This window comes from Pieris brassicae, chromosome 2, assembly GCF_905147105.1.
Source record: "Pieris brassicae chromosome 2, ilPieBrab1.1, whole genome shotgun sequence".
Taxonomy (NCBI): domain Eukaryota; kingdom Metazoa; phylum Arthropoda; class Insecta; order Lepidoptera; family Pieridae; genus Pieris; species Pieris brassicae.
In genome coordinates this window covers 20,622,055-20,640,583 of record NC_059666.1, presented here as the reverse complement: position 1 = coordinate 20,640,583, position 18,529 = coordinate 20,622,055, and the positions used below count along the sequence as shown (strand labels likewise).

The 18,529-nt window shown below is 33.3% G+C and overlaps 1 protein-coding gene across 3 annotated transcripts in view; it reads left to right on the top strand.

Moving 5' to 3' along the window:
* Window positions 1–18,529, top strand: part of LOC123720867 (protein TANC2) — a 198,659-nt gene that overhangs the window by 93,736 nt on the left and 86,394 nt on the right. The window lies entirely within an intron of this gene.

Genomic DNA, 18,529 nt, shown 5'->3' with positions numbered 1-18,529 from the left:
TACTGGTTAATTGAAAGTAATGATTATAACCAACATTCCTGACAGATTTCCCTAAGATAATGAACGTAATATAACTCAATGCAAGGGCTAAGACGTTACATTATACGTGAAAGCATTGATTTATTTTCAAGATATACTAATTTCTAGATTTAATTTCGTTTATAATATTAATACCAACCATCTTCACTCTTATTACATGGAGATAGTGATTACAATAGCGTGTATAATGTCTTGCCATAAAATTCCAACTACAAGATTTATGGATAAGACAATTAAGCATTGATTGGTGGACTGTTGAAAGATAATTTCTTTTTGATAGATTAATCTAGAATGTTTGTGGGGATCTAAGCTGGGGAAATTTTTGTATGGTCGGCATTGAATTATGGAATCGTTTGGGATTGGGGTTTTATTTATTTTGTTATTATCATTTTTTTGTATTTAAGAACCTATCATCGTGATTCATGACTCTGCAAATAAGCTTCTAGCTTCTGGCTTTTAGTTTTTTTTGTCTTTGTAATTGTATAAGTCTATCCGTAATGTAATTTTTTGCGTTTTAACCTAAGTAGTTCTTGCTTTCTGTTTCCTTACTAGGGTTGCCTGGTAGGGATCGCTTGTTAGCGATAAGGCTGCCCGTTGCCTCCTATATATGTTATCTGAATGTATATGAATCAAATATGTATTGCAACAAAATAAAATAAGTCAGTGGCGCTTCCACCCTTTTAGGTCTGAGCTTCAGAGATCTGTATCTATTACATGACCATTTGTCAATCTTATAGGCAAGTAGGTGATCGGCCTTCTGTGCCTAACACATGCCGCACAAGCAGGTTTCCTTACGATGTTCCTTTACCGTTCGAGCGAATGCGCACATAGAAATAAAGTCCATTGGTGCATAGCCGGGGATCGAACCTACGACCTCAGTGATAAGAGTAAAGCTAAAGCCACTTGGCCAACACTACATTCTCTACATTCTGAACTTCTGAACATTACCTTAGTCCAAGCTATTCAATAGTATTGTAGAAAATTAAGTACATGATATTACTTAGTAGCCATAATTATTGTAAGACCAACGGTTACAAGTGCAGTTAGAAAAAAAAGCGTTTTGTCTCATTCATAATGCGGTTAAAGCAAATGCCGTATAAGAAAGTTATTACGCAGAGAGTTAATGCATTGCGTTTTACTTTTTTTAATGTAACCGGTGACTTCAAAGGGTACAATATGTCAATAAATAAACCAGGTCGAATGTACTAGTTATGTGTGTACAGTTCCTTGTGTTACGAAATTATGAAAATTTGTACTAAATGTGAAAGGTCAATTTTTTGTTTGAGATAATTACGTTTTACGTAATGACAACTTTACGAGGTGAGAAAACTGAGAACGTGTTTTTTTAGCGTATTTTTATATGAAATATTACATTAATTATAAAAAAATTGTGGTTTTTTGACACAAAAATTAAAATTCGCTATTAAAATTCCAGTTGTTTAAGGTATCATATACTTGGCTAATTTATAAACAAATTTTCGGCGAGGATTTTCCCAGAAACTTCGTTGACTAAGACATGAAAATGGTTAGTTTTTTTATATGGAATATTATGGGCAAACGAGCATTCGAGACGCCCAAAAAGGGTAGTTATCGCAGCCCATTTTAGTCGATGCCTTTCCAGGCTTTGAGGGACGAGTATACTCTTCCTTTAAACATTAAGAGGGAGGCTTTTCCCAGGGAAGAAACCCCACTGGCAGTCAATTCCACAGTCCCTAGTTAGAACTAAATATAGCTCCGTGTCTGGAGCTGATTTTCAAACTACTCGCCCACTCTATAAAGATACTTTAGATACATCGGTGAAAACACAGCCCCGAGGTAAAACATTCAATTTAATTCATATTTGATAAAGCTCCGTTAGGGCTGGCAACATATGAAAATGTATTGAATCGAAACATCAGAAAACGCTCCCGGCACCATCAAAGCCATTGTATTACAAAATAGTGCCAACAATAGTGCTATTTGTACGTTTGCAAGATGAAGCCGATACCCGTTCATAATAAATTGACTGCCGACAAGACGTACCGTTAGCTGTTGGTGCATTAACACCTATGCATCGTTTCAGATGTGGCAACCCTAATTAGAATACTGGAATTCTATTTTTGAAATAGGAATTTTAATAGAACTTTTGTTTTGAATTTTTTATTCGGCTTATAATTATTTGAAAAAGTATGAAATTCCATATTTGAAATAATACAATTAAAATTTATGTTTATAAATTTTGTAGCTATATTCTAATCGCAACTGGCTGATTTCGCTGGTTATTTTAATTCTGTGTTGCCATCTTCAAAACGTTAGACCCGTAAAATGTCCATTTATGCTAATAGGTTTAAATTATCTTTATGAGCTCTACATAAAGACAATAATCATTAATTTCCGTATCGTATAAAATATTTAACGATGATATCTTTAATTACCGCAACGCAATAAAACGTAGTACAAATGAAATATCAAAGTAATTGCAAATAATAACTCCCTTTAATAAGTAAAGCTAAGCCCTTTTCACTCGCTTTCACTAAGTTACTGCATAAAGTCGTATCTAAATAGCCATCTTGGCTCGTAAAAACAGAATGTACTATTAATATTTTATTGTCCTTGTCCTATTTAAATTTATTATCTTTTTAATTGTCAATCTGTGCCATAGACGAAACACGAAATATTAATTACTACGTAGATTCATGAGAATTTTAATTCGTATTTTCTAGTATATTTTTTTTTAATTGTATGCGCACGTAGATGAAGGTATTAAATATATTCGTCCCTATTTGTTCGTATCAGATACGTTCTTGTCATTCATCTCTTTCAATTTGACTCGGTCTATTCGTCTAAGATTTTAAAGAATTCTAAAATTAACAATGTTTTAATACTTTTTTTTTATTGTCAGACATTTTTGATTAAATTAATAATAAAAGTCTTAAATATAAGAGAGTGTTCCTTTCAACTTCGATTTTGTTCTCTCTGGAGCCGGCCCGTGGATTGCACAGCGCACAGGCTAATCAAATATTTAAGTTGTTCTGTGCTTTCCTAGCTCAATGCATAAGTATAACGAGGAAATGCTGCCAGCCTTAAAGGTACACTGCCATAGGGACCAAACTATTTAAATTTGTTTTGATTTACTTTTTATTAATTTTTAATTATTTTTATTACGACCACATTTTTATTACGGACCAAGAAAATTGTAAATCTTTGATTTTACTGTTTGGTTATGACGTCAACAGTAGTTATTTACTTTCTTACACGTATTACCCACACATTGTCTATGCTTGAGAACGAATTATATATAATATATTGCAGCAAGTCTGCTTATGTAACACTTGAAAGGCCCCTCAAACATATTTTGTGTTTATCGATAGACGTGTTTACTTGCTACCTGCATAAAAAGGTTGAACGTTAATAAAAAAAAAACCATTTTAAAATTCAAATGTTTTATTCATAGCGGTATAACTGTTTTGAATGTGCGCCAAATGCTTCTTTGCCGTATTTTGATATAAAATTGAAATTTCGATATTCGGTATTTTTATATAAATTAAAACGTATATACGTACACAGAAATAAAATTAACATTTAATCTTAAAGATTAATGTTCCTTATAACTTAGAATAAAGCTATTGTTTAATTTCGAGACTATGGCTTCGGTTGAATGTGAAAGCATTTAAGATGAGGTCGGGCTGGCAGTAACCTAGAGAGTATACTTATAATTAAGAACATATAATCTTAAGGCTAACAACAATATTATTGAATTTTATTCTTCATATAACATAAACTAGCTAGAGGGTTAACAAAAGTGTTTATTTTTTTGTGCTTAGTCTTACTAAAATTTCAACGTTCACAACTTTTAATTAAAAAATAAGTATCCTTACATTAAATAAACATAAATGGTACCTGTCACAGTAATCCTTTTTAGTTAGAAAAATATATAATGAAAAACTTAATTTCATATTTCAAATAATTTTCGATAAACCCCCTTACCAATCAAATTGCCCCCTGACTTAAGCCCCCGTTGGCAAACACTGGTTTACATGGAGTCCCACGTGATAACCTTTTTTCGATACAGAACTGGTCAGACATTTGGACACAATCTCACCTGTTAAGTTAGATGCCACATATCGGAGGTCACGCGTGTCTCGTTTAAGTGTAAATCTCCTTCAGGTTTTTTAAAGTAAAATCAATTAGACAATAAAAAACTTGGTTTGTATGTAATAGGCAAATGTTGTATAGGACATATTTCGATTTCTTTATGAAAATAGACAAGCATTACGGCAGGTAATCTTATCTTTGATGTTTTATTTCCTGTCCTAATATAGGACGCGTTCAACGAACCTTTTTGTGAGTGAATGTGATGCAATCTGTTTGCATTAAGTCAGATTGATAGCCGTATTATTTTTAATCTATGGCTTCGTACAGGTGCTATATGGAGATGGCGGGAAATTTGAAAATTGACAATCTGACTTATCAACTTTGTTATAATGAAACGTCTTATACCCTATAGTTTATTCAGAGTTGAAATTTAGCGTTATTTATGACATCTGTGTGTCAAAAACGTATTGGAATTTGATATACGGGATTTATAGATCGCATCCTAGACACTTAGATACCTTTAGTATTCTTAAATGATGTTTAACAAATAATTAATAACACATTCAAAATAATTTAATATACTGGAAACAATGTGTAGCTTTGAATACATGCGATTTCTTACAGACAAACGTTAAAAAAATTATAGTAGTCAGCGCAAGCGGTTCAGAGCAACGACGTCAAGTCGAGAATGGAACGATCAAACGAATGGATACAGATCAGAATAGTTTAATTAGTTCGACATTTAGGATACGATGTGGACAGGTAAATCTTGTACAGTTGAGATTGAAAAGAAGATAGAGAAGGAGCTAAGGATAGGCACAGAAAGTGCCTCACTGCGGAGGGCAGGAAGGAAGAGTTATGAGTATGAGTATGAGTGGGATACCAATGATATACTTTTCGGAGGAGTGTAACTCATGAATTTAAAATATTATTGAGGTATAAAGGAGTTTGAAGAAGAGAGATGAAGTAATAGATGGAGATAAATATTTCTTAAATGATCATATGTGTTGAAGACGTAATGCCATTAGATATCTACTAATATTAATATACCAAATGAAAAATCATATAAGATAAAAACCAAAAACTGTACAATCAAATTTTACAATAAACAAATAAAAATTGTTGGAAAATACGAGACACATAATATCAAATACATAATCATTGATTCTAAATTTGTTTGACAACCAGTTATGGGATTATTTTAACCGATGCTTAAGTATTAGATAATCAAAGCTAAACCGCAGATTAGGGCTGTCAAGAGAAATCATTACGGACAAGTCGGTAATTAGCCCATCGAACTTTCTAAATGCCCTTCAATGGGTCTAAGTCATAAGAAATCGTAATTAAAAATGTATTTATTTATGCCCAAATTTCAACTAAAATTATTATACAATTAAGTTCTTTTTTTAACATTATCAGACAATTTTATGCTATCCATTAATTATTTTTTAGTATATTTAGTTTAAAGAAGTCGAGAAAAGTCTTAAGCTGCGAGAGTAAGCGGGAAATGGGAGCTTGGGAGCTTCATTAATATTATATATAATTTTAAATTCAATTTGAAATATTTGCAAAAGCTTTCTGTGCTTAGTATAAGCTTTTATATTCTTCTTCTTACTCTCGCTAAGTATATCCTTCATGTAAATTTAGAAAACCTTAAGTCGAAGGATGTCTGTTAAATTTTTCATATTTGATGGATTGCGGTGTATGTTTTATGTTCCGTTGACGCATAGTTTACCTAGATTGAACTATCAAATGAATCGAGATTTTTTTATAATAGACCCCGAGCGGAGCTTATCCTCGGGTCGTGGTAAAAATTAGCTGGATTGAAAGACAAGAATTTTTGAATCATACTATTTTTTTAAAACTTATTTTAACACGATTTTAATGCTTAATTACATTATTCAATATTAATTTGATATTATATATAAGTACAATGCTACTAGACAAATCAAAATACCTAAATAAATTGTATGACATTTTAATACGTGTCTACCGTTGGACGTTTTACCTAGATCTGTCCCTAAAAGGCAGATTATAGGACAGAAGATTATAGTAAGAAAAAGATAATTACCGCGCGTTTACTTTCCTTATGTAGAGAGAAAAAAATATTGCACGTATTTTGCATCCGTGTCTCGCTAATTGGGTTATTTAAATATATACATACTATAAAAGGATTTTATACAGAATATGTTTCTTGGAATTTGGAGGTCATGTTGCGCAAATTACCGTATATAGAAAAACATATAGATATGATTCTATATTTAAGGACAGAGATAAATACTAGTTTAGCTATTTCGGACTTCCTTGTGCTTCAACAGTGTAACGTAAAGTGTCTTATCGTAGGGATTAAAACACTACAAGCTTTTAGGTCTTGGCCTTAGTTTTATTTATCGGTTTCGTGATCTTTTGCTTTTTCCTTCGCCTAAGTGCGCACATAGACAGAGTCCATTGGTGGACAGAGAGGCCAACATCGTAGAGTAACTGCATTATGCCAAAGGTTAAGGCGTCACAATTCAGTAATAACAAAGAGTTGATTCTTACTCATAATTAAACTTCTCTTTTTGCCGAATTTGGTTTAATAAAAAAATCAATGGCGCTACAACCTATTTCAGCCTTGGCCTCAGATTTCTGTATCTGTTTCATGATCATTTGTTAAACTAATATAAGCAAGTAGGTGATCAGCCTTCTGTGCCTGACGCACGCCGTCGACTTTTTTGGGTCTAAGATAAGCCGGTTTCCTCACGATGTTTTTCTTCGCACATAGGAAGAATGCACATTGGTGCACAGCCGGGGATCGAACCTACGACTTTAGGGATGGAACCTCAGGGATAAGAGTCGTACGCTAAAGACTAGGCCAACACTGCTCTGTTTTTGAATTTGATTTACACTGAGATGAAAAGAGACATAACTTTAGGCCAATTAGATTAAGGCTTAATTATTTTTTAAGAATAAGGAGAAATTTGCAAATCAATCTCGAAGAAGTGATTAATGTATACATATAAAGGCTTGAATCATAAATGTTGTGTTTGAAAAATTAAAAAAATCGTATGTTACAGAGAATGCCAACACCGCTTTAAAGTTATTTTTGCAGAAGTCCTAATTCCAGGTGTTTCGAGTTAAAATTAAATATAGCCTGTACCTTGTGACCATTGATACAGACACTATCTGATACATCAACGAATGAGATTTAATTGTGAGCAAGTCAATTAGTTACTGCGATACCTGAGATCACTCGTGAGAAATTGAGTTTCTATGTGCAACTATGCAAGTTGATGTTATATAACATACGGGTCTGTATGGGGCTTCGGAGATCAGATTGTTGATAAATTTAGGGGTATACTAGTATTTTAGTACATCACAATGGAACAGTATATTATACATTTTATAGAGTTGAACTTGAATGCGTATATATTAGACACAATTTTTGTACACAATATTGTCTTTTGTTAACATAGCTTTTACACATTAAGAAAACACTTTTTAAACAGATTAAAGCTATGCATTATTATTATAAACTTATAATTATTTACATAATTTTGTATTTAATTTTTTCCGACGTTTCGCGTGCTTAACAGAGTGCGTGGTCACCGTGACCACGTTTATAATAATAATACATAGCTTCAATCCGTTTAAAAAGTGTTTTTCTTTAATTTTTTGTATCTCTGCGTGTTTTTTGTTTGCCTATAAATGCTAGTCACATTAAATGTTGTATTTTTCTTGTACGAATGTATCAGTGTGCCGAGCGTTGGCAAGCTTCTGTAAATAAATCTAATAAAAAAGCTACTTCGAAGGTGTTCCCCAACACACTGTTTAGGCACTTCCTGCCGCGCACCATTTCTTTTTACCAGCTGCCAGGGTATGTGCGAATCGATACCGTAATCGTACAGTTTCCTTGGGGGCCGTCAACAGACCCACGAGCCCGCACTGTCCAATTGGTGGTCACAAGGCCACCTGTATAAAAAAATAGCGACTTATAAAATGACCTACAAATCAATATTGTAGTCATTTATTGTATTAGAACGCTTCAGAATGCATCTGATATTTTACTCGTGCATCCAAATAAGGTGCAGTAACCTAATTGTGCAATAAGAAATGCACGCTTGGCGCCAAATGTCTTCACATAAAGTCTACATTATATGTACATATTTGAATAAAAGAAAATAGCTCTTTGCATAATATAATAATAATAATATCACATTTTACAAAATTATTAACAAAATACCATGTACGGCAATACGTCAGGTATGATACAGCGGAAAGACGCCCAAGTGTTGGTGTGTGACTTGAGATAAATGATGACAAATTTATAGTTAACGCTAAACTTCTACTAGAGGGGATTTATTTATTTCATAAAATAAATTAAATCCTTAACATATATTCCATAGATATATATTATATAATATATACAAAAACGGTTCAAATATTTACGTAACGATGTACAATTCTTCAAATATAAATATACTATTTTATAATGAGGTGAAAATGCGCTTACGCAGGCCCGCGCCGAGGAGGCATTTAGAATACCAGCCTGATCAGTCTTGGCCAGCTCTTTTAATACACTCCACGTCAGATTGTGTTTGGGAGGCCGAGTTTTTTTTTTACCTTGAGGATTCCAGTCGTGTCAGTTCCAGAGCTTGCTTGGCAATGTGACTCAGGAGCGTATGGCCCACACATTCTAAAGGCATTCTTTATTTTCTATATATAAAAGCGTCCAGCCGAGCAAAGCAGACATGTATATAATAATAATTAAGCCTCATTTATTATTTGAAACATTCTACTTTAGAAAAGATACTACACACAATTAAATCTTTATACAGAAATAATTATATTTAGCCCATCAGCTATTAATATATAAATATTAACTATTATCACTAATTAATTAAAATTCAATAAGTTTCCTTTAACCCGATAACGAGTTGATACATGAAAAGTCATCTTACAAAAAACAGTACTAGAAACATTTTATAATGTTTTTTTTTTATTGACCACTTTTCTAACAGGCTATTTGGGCAAGTTAAGATTCGGTATAATATACGTGAAACGTTAATCGTACGATCACAACCACATGAAAAGAAATTACTGGTTAATTCATGAGGTATTCAATTCCGAATATGGGTGAGTTGAAAGTGATTTCGAAAACGTGGAGCCGAATAAGGACATCGTTTTAATCCAGTTCAAACGATAAATGGATTTTGGAGATTCTGATAAGGAGGCATATTTTAAAGTTATTTTGTGTATCGGCTAAGCTATCAGCAGAAATGATTTATGGTGAATGGTGTAATGGCAAGGAAAATGTGATGAAAGATGTAAAAATAAACATTAATAAAATCGTTTTCTTAGATTCGAAGACATTTAAATGTAATCGTATAAGCACGAGAAAATTCGTGACAATTTTTAAGATAGGTCGCCAAACGTATATACGGCAGTCACCGGAGCTCGTGGACGCCTATTTTAGTGGGTGGGTTGCAGACCTTTAAATAAACCATCCAATATATATAAGAACTTGAACTACTGTAGCGTTATAATTTGTATTAACATAAGCAATTGTTAATATTTATTGTTAACATAATCCCATTTCCAGATGACTGTAATTTGCCTTAAGGTTGTCAATAAAACATAAATAGGCAGTTAATCAACAATAACGAACAAAAAATACTAAATATAGTATATTATTCTATAATCTTAACTCTCTACTTAAGACTTAACCATAAATAAATTTTATAATTTGACCAATTTTAATTTGACCAAAACGTATATTATTCAGAAAAATATATAGACAATTAAATATTCACTGATCAAACTCAAACTTAAAATATCTTTATTCATATAGGTAAACAGGTAGACTTATAGCGGCAAGAAACTTTTCGCCACTCTTTTTAATCGCCAAGTATTGAGTCATACAAATTGTTTGAACTGACTTTTTATTAATAATTGCATTCAATAGTTGTATAAACTACATATCACCTTGTAACCGAAAGAAAAATAAGTTTCGTATCATTATTAGAAAAAAATTATTAAATTTGCTTTTTTAAATTACAATACCACATACTTTTCTTGGCCGGTAAGAGCGTCTTTGTCATGGATATTAGTATTGCCAATCAGAACCGTTCGATAATTCAAACTTTGTCATTGTAATTAATAATGTAAGAAATAAAAATAAATACATGTAAGTTGGATTGGCTAGATAATAAAATTATTTATTGTATTACAACTGACAATGTCCGACTGACATTTCAAAATGGCGACGGTAGTTTTCAGCCGCCGCGCCGACCAGGAAAAGTTTGTGGCACTATATATAATTAGTACAATCTAGAAAGATGGAGGGAGCTTCTTCTTTCAAAGGCTGATCAGATTTTTGTATTGTGGAAGAGTATTTAGACCATAAATATTGACCACAATTATAAATATCTTAACTGTTGTGTTATTGTTGACGTTTTCATTAATTATATGTGATTTTTTTTTAATAATTAAAATAATGTTCATTAGAGGTTTAATTGTTATTCTAAAGAGGTTTAATATAGCTCATAATGTCAAACGTCCAGCCCTGTACGGAAGCAATTACCCGATGGGTTATCAACCATCGACACGAATACTATTGTATTGTCTATTGCCACTCTCATTTTCTCCGCTTAATGATTGTGGTCTTATCGTGCTGATAAGAATACTATGACCGAAATAATACTGAAGTCGGCTATAATCAACGATTAACTATTTACAAGTCTTACCGTCTATCTGATTGAGTAGAATTGATTTGCAAATCGACCAATTTGGACGACGTACATAAAGATTTAGTTAAATTATCCAATGTACGTCACAACTAGTTCCTACTGCCTCAAAATGTATCCATAGACCATAGAAACTGTTGTAAATGTGCATCACCAGCATCAGTGACGGCCTAGTGGATTTAACGTGCGACTGTCATCTCTGGTTCTTAGGTTCGTACACTTCTGTGTACCCTTTTGGTTCACCTACTTGCCTATTAGAAATGATTACGGAATAAATGCAGAAATCTAAGGCCCAACCTAAAAAGGTTGTAGCGCGATTGGTATTGATATATAACTATGAATATACAATACTATATTAACTCTCTTAAACACCAATAGCAATATTGTATTGAAGTCACGAATTTCAAATATAACCGTCCGTTCTAAGTTATGAATGAAATTATATGAACTAGGTCAGGGTTTCTAAGCGGCGATAACCTCTATAACATTTTTAAATCTTAATATGAGGTCAAATTTATTATTAAAAAGAGTCAAACATTAAAATACTATGACGGTTTTTGTAAAGCTTTTTAGTCTAGTCTAGTCTTATTAGTTATAACATTCAATTGCAGGATTCTTATATATATAGTTCTGTTCATTATACAACTTTGTATTTATTTCTTATAAAAGTTCGCAAAACAAAGTGCGACTTTAAATGAATTACAATCAATACAATAATTATGGATAATATGTAATATTTCGTTGACTTAATTTTCTACTATACAATAGCTTAAACTAAGGTAATGTTATGTATGTTCCTGTGTCCCGAGATCCGTACTTGCATTTATATTCACTACACTAGATTTATTAACTCAAAAGGTTTAGTTCTCTTTACGCGTCTTATTCCTGTTGTGTCAAGAAGTTGGATTACCTCGTATAACTACATATGACCCGAAGTTTTTGTTCGTAATCACCAAGTGTTTTGAAATTCTGTGTTACTATATTTTAAATGGGGTTGCCATATCATGTCTCATTATTCAGCCCATTAGATAATCATCGTAGCAATTGTAAGTTACGATTGGTAACGCTTGTCTTCCAACCGTTACAGCATATTGTCGGTGTGCCCTAAATACGTAGAAGTACGTGTGAAGAAACTTTATCTTGAAGGGTCAGTAATATGAAAAGAAGTTTATCTTACACTCTAACGCATTATGTATACTACTTATTTTCTTAACACATTTAAAATCACATACATATGGTATGATATGATTTTACTTTTATACAGCTAAGTCTAAACTTAAGTAGACATTACGTCTGGATGATCAATTAATGAAACTAAATGTCATATATCCGATCCGATTTTAGGAAGGTTCTTATCACTTCTTAGGCTTTTATTTGCTATATAATTAAACGTTCTTAACTTTGTTATCCTTCAGGAATATTTGTCTTTGTAAACTTATTAATTGTAAGCATTAAGTTAATGTATCGAGTACCGAGTCCACACATTGTTTGTAAATTGTACAACTTGCTTATTACTTCTTTTGTGTTTTTTGTTATGTGTGGCTTTGTTGGTGCGGCTGAATAATTAATACTTTTTAAATCGTATTTTCATTATTGTCGTGGAAACGTCGTTAAAGTTTGATTTCACTTAAAACCTCGCATCTTCTTACTTTTAACTTAATAGACCACTTACAAGTAATGCACATTACTATAACAGAGCTGTAAAGTATAATAGAACCTTCCCGTACACCTTACGACATAACCATAGTGTGTTGTAACAAGCATACCGTTAGAAGCTTATAAAATTAACACCGAAAGTCAGATTGATGCCAATCCCTTACAGTGAAGCTTTTGAAAGCTTTCGAAAGCTTTAATTAATCCGCCTAGGGATTTTTGTTGATCAATATTTAATATTCTTCGCTAGTTTGATATCGAATTAATATACTGAATACATACAACTGTGATCATTTAAAGCTTAATACTTATTTTTAAGTCTTCGAATACCTAAAAAAAAATCTTTCTCCGCCGACTGCTTGCTCACTGCTATTGAGATCGAGAGAAATCGATTGATTTCTGCACAGCAGCTTCCATCTATGACGATCTTCAGCTAGGTGAATAGCGCTAAAGACCTTGGTTACCTTGAGTACTTGGAGTAGTTTTTTAAAGTTGTCATGAGCGCACTGGTTAATGGCCAAAATATTATAATAAATGTATTAAGTTTTCTTTGATAATGGGGAGCGTTGTTCCCCGCACGCGCCATGGACGTCAAGCTTGCGCCGGGGATTTTGGGGCTGGCTCTACTGGGTACTCAAAGCCTTTAAAGAGGTATCGAGACCCTACCCACCATAAACACCTTTGCCCTTCAGACGCCCTTAAGATGGAGGGACCCGGGCTTATATCCTACATAGAGCTCTAGAAATTATCTACATTAGTTCAACAATAGTGCAGTTATGACGTTTTTATTTATAATGAATTTTCTTTTCCAGGTAAGATGTTTTGCGCACATCGACACTTCTGGCAAGTAATATCACATCTAATGAATCCATCAACTTATTAATATAAATAAATTTAACACTGCGACGGAGTGAAGGTATCCTCCAAATATACCAATCCTTCCCCGTTTTCCCTTTTATTCCATCTTCCCAGGTATCTGGTGGTGTCCTCTCTTTTTTACTCCCACTAAGCCATTCCAAGTAAGGGTCTTTCTAACCCATCTCTCATCTATGATATAATTTGCCATTTTTTTGCATATGGTAAATTATATCAGGCTATGTGCGTAAATCTCAAAAACGCGCTTCTAGATATCCAAAAGTTCCAATGCCATGAACGTTGTAGTCAAATGAACAACCAAACACAAGTTCGTGTTAATATAACTCGTTAAGTTTGGTGGCGGTTTTGGCATGGAAATGTTCAGATATTTATTAAATGAAACACTTTGTTTGAAGCTAGGTAATAACTGGCTTTTATTGTTTGAAACATGAGCTTATAATTAAGATAACATTAGGGGAAGATTAACAAAAAAATAACTTGACTTATGGAAGAGTTTGTATCAAAGCGACACTTATGTGAGTGAAAATTATCCGAAAACGAGAATGTTAAATTACAATTTTTGAATGTGTTAAAAACTAAAGGGCTCATATTGGCTTCAAGTGAGCGTTGATTGCTTACATTTTGTTTACGCTCTTAGTTATTTACTAAATATATATATGTAACTTAACTAATGTTACATAACTCACTAAAAATAAATAAAATGCATAACCTTTCAAATAGCCATAACTATTATCACCGTATACAAACAACGCGTTTATTTACACTTTACGATGACAGCATACGCAACTCATTCATAAAACAACAAACATACGAACAAACAAAGAACAATAGTTGTGAAAGTGACCAGTCAGTGGCTAACACCTACGTGTGCCAAATATTTTTATATATAATTATTAACCGTAAGAGGCTGTGCTAAAATTTAAGGAATTTTATTCAAAGCTTTCGAAATTTTAACATTATTAAACCAGTTTTAATAAAATCTAACTTGTAGAGTAGAGTTAATCTAGCCACTAAAATTTTAGTTTGTGGGTAGTTAATAAAAGACGATTAGATTATTGTGGATTTCAAATTACCTCGTAAAGGAAAACATACTAAACTATCTTCTTTAAACCATACTTTTGTCAGGCATTTTAAATCAACAATATACGTCAGGCACACATCTCACACACATCTGATAATCTTGTCTATAAAGAAGAATCTTCAAATTTTAATTTATATTTCGTTTACCATAATAATTGTCATGTATTTTAGGAAAGGTAGCTTATAACATATACTTTAGATATAGCATTATATGAAGTGGTGAAGTTGAATAAATATAAGCGAAAATTTTAAGTTGTCCCAAAGAATTATAACTAATGTATACAAAATAAATGCTTAAATAATGTATAATAATTTAAGTTGGTTCATTCATGTAAAGTGTATTGCATAACGAAGCCGCTTGGTTATGTAAGGACTCTTAAGGCTCTTAGATTCTCATTAAAACAAAAATCTATCAGTATTCTACAGTCAACAGTCACCCAGGGTTTTAGCGTGTGCTCAACTCGAGGTCGTTCATAACCCGACTTTACACCAATGGACTCTGTTAGTACGGTGAAGGAAAACATCGTAAGGAAATGCAGAGGATTAGATCGATGATACTAATGCAGAAATAAATTTGAGTTTTGTATGAGCTATTTCGTCACTATTGCTTTAAGATATTTTTACAATTGGACTCAAACAAAATTAACATTTTCTTAGCCGTTAAAGTTATACCATATTAATATGAATACATGCGTATGCGCAGGTCATTTTGCCTCTATTCTCGACCTTACAATATTACCTATACCGAGAGGTACTCGACTAGAACAAGTTAATTGTGCAACTACACGTTATGTCAAGGGAATAAGGTGTGATTTAGCGGTTGGTTTACCTCATTTTCGCAGACTGGACGGCGTGCGCCTAATGAGCGCTGTAGGCGGACCGGACAAGTCCATTCATGAAATTGGGCAATTCGGCCCACACAATAACGGATTATAGAACTAGTAGTAACAGTGTTAATTGATACCGTAAGGTACAGGAAGCCGTTGATTTGGATTATTGTGACATGCGGCTGTTTGCTGAACAAAGTTTGTCTATGCGAAAGAGGTCACAATAACACGTTTTCTTTGGCTAACTAACGAGCTGTGTATCCATTCCCCCAAGTGGGAATTTTCCCTGGGAGATACGATGACCTTCAATTGTTTAAAGAAAGAGTAAAGATGGGTGGCCATAGGCTCCAATTGTTTAAAGAAAGAGTAAAGATGGGTGTGCATGGGATGGATTCGGAAACGAGACTGCGCTTGATCTGATACCCTAAATGTATATACCCTAAAGGTGTGCATTGTTAAGAAGATTACCAGGAAGTAGAGGCACTCTTTAACGGTAGTTATATAATAATATAATACAATTATTGCCTAGAAATTAAGGTTTTTTTTTAGTACAGGAGGTAGGAGTAGGGGTATTAGGATCATCCCGTGCTAAGTCATACTGCCATGCACACTTAATACCAGAGGGCTCGCCAGTGCGTTCCTGATTTAGGAATAGGTACGCTTTATTCTTCAAGGACCCTAAGTCGAATTGGTTCGGTAATACCTACTTCACTGCATGTTGTTTATACTTGTTACCTGTGTGTTAATTTACCGCAAATAGCTCCTATCGATAAGTTGCATAGGCAAGTGGTTGGTTATAATTTTATCTCAAGAACAGTCAGGAAACGTAACTTTAGATACATTAAATTCACTTTTGGTTTTCCTAAATGAAAGTAAACCCCATTCTTTATAAGATTCCAGTTTGTCGTCACAAACATTCACTTGTTTATGAAAATCACAGACTAAATTTCTCTACTAGCTTGGAAAGTTGACTATTAACTGTCTGTTTGTATCTGTGGTCTATGTAAGACATTCATCATTGGTGTAACGATGAAACGGGTTTGTAAGTAATAAATCGAGCGTAATGTTTTTAATTGCCGGCCATGTTTGTTTATTATTAACTAATTTTAATTGGTGTTTCTTTAATTTGTGGTCACCCCCAAAATGTTAAACGGTATTTAAATTACGTACCAACTCTTCAAAGCACGGCAACGCACTTGCGAGCCCTTTTGCATTGAGTGTCCATGGGCGGCTATATCACTTAGCATCAGGTGAGCCTCCTGCCCGTGTGATCTATCTTTATGTTAGATGCTTAATATATAATGCTACTAAGGCCCATTAGGACCCATTCCAAAATAGTGGAAACATTTTCTACTTCATGGAAAACGTGATTTAGGGACCCTGACTGATACGGATCTAATATTAAGAATAAATTCAAGGATTTTGACGGGAGTAATTCACGCTAGTTCTGGAACCTTAACACTTGTAAAAACTATATTTAATTTGACGTCACAAATATAGTTAGTTTATTACAGTGTAAATTAAATGAACTACTTAGTAACTATAAGGAAACCTTGTACGAAATCAATTTCCAATACCTTCCATCCATCGGTGAACATAAAAACGATCCTATCTAAATATTAAATTTAATAATACGCAATAACAAAAGTAGTAACACATTACACGAATAAGATAAAACTGCTGATATGCGATAAGAGAACAATAGCCATTCACAATGACTAATAGAAATGTTGCTGACATATAAATATGCTTGTTTCACGTAACTGTTCCACGAAGTTCCATAGCAGTAGTATGCGACTTTGCCTACAAGTGTATAACACTATATTTATATCACAATAACGCAAATTATCTAACACAATTCTTAACGCACTCGCGAGCCCTCTGGTTTAGAGATTCCATAGTATCACTTAACATTAGATGAGCCTCCAGTTTGACAGGAGAAATAATAGATCAAAGGATGTACATGGGCAGTCTTAGTGCTTAATACGGCTATTAGGAAAGTATTACAAAAAATTATATTAAAATAAACACCGCTACAATCTCTAACGCTCGGTCTCAAATTTCTATATACGATAATACTATAGGCTAATATTTTTAAAGCCTAAAGGCAGGTTGGTTTCCTCTGTCTCAACTGTACGAGCTAAAGTAAATTGCGTAAATAAAAGTCTGTTGGCACAGTGATTCGAAATCACGACGCTTGAGAGACGCACGGCCAACACTGTTTAATGACATACATATTGTATTTTTCTTCGTTTGGGCGCGTTAATCTCAGAAATTAGTTTGAGGTGAACATTTGTTTGATATGTTATGTAACATCTGGCTACGATTGACATCACTCGGCTGAAGCTGGGTACAGTAGACCGTACTAAAGTCCTTCATCAACTTTGCATAGCCCAGAGCCATCGAAAATGTAATTGGTATATCAGCAAGTAGCTGTGCTCTGCGGTTTACAGAATTAACTAGATCGTAGCACGCTATCCTAAAGCCTTATATAGCCTTTCTAGGGAAATAGATTTTTCAATGCAAAAATAATATTTTTTTGCAGATATTGAAATTATAAAACTGTAGTACATCACAGTGGTCTATTGTCTATATCTCTATATCTCTCACTATAACTCTGTAATTAATAGTTCTTCAGAATAATAGTGTTCAAAAAGACTACTTAACACTTTTCCACGAATTAATTACCGCAAGCTTTAAGTTGACATTTAAACAAGTTATTTTGTAAGCGCTTTCTTAACTGTCTCAGTTTACGTAACTTAAAGCCGCTTACTCTTAAACCCATTACAATCCGATCAATTAGTGATTAATTGTATCCGATTTTGAGATAACAATTAGTGTGTTTATGTAATTAGCTTTTTTGTACGGCTATATGCAAATTGTGTACACGGAGTCTTTAAGAGAGCAATTTTATTGTCGCGCCGAAACTGTTTCCTAGCCTAGTAGCGTTTTTTTTTACTGAAGGGAATGCATTTATACTCAGAGTATGGTAATCGCTATAACATCCCTATCCACTAAACCCCTCCCACTCATCATCACGTTACCATTTTACCAAGAGATAGAGCTTAGAGGCTGGTTAGACTATATACGTAATATTTCTAGTCCATTACTAATGACTTTGTTTTTGTCTTATTTGTATACATTGTTTAATTTTTATTTATAAATGGGCTCCATCCCTGTATTCAGTAGTTCTTGCAGATCACTCTGTAGTGCCTGCTGTGGCTGATACATATAACATATACACGACTTGCAATC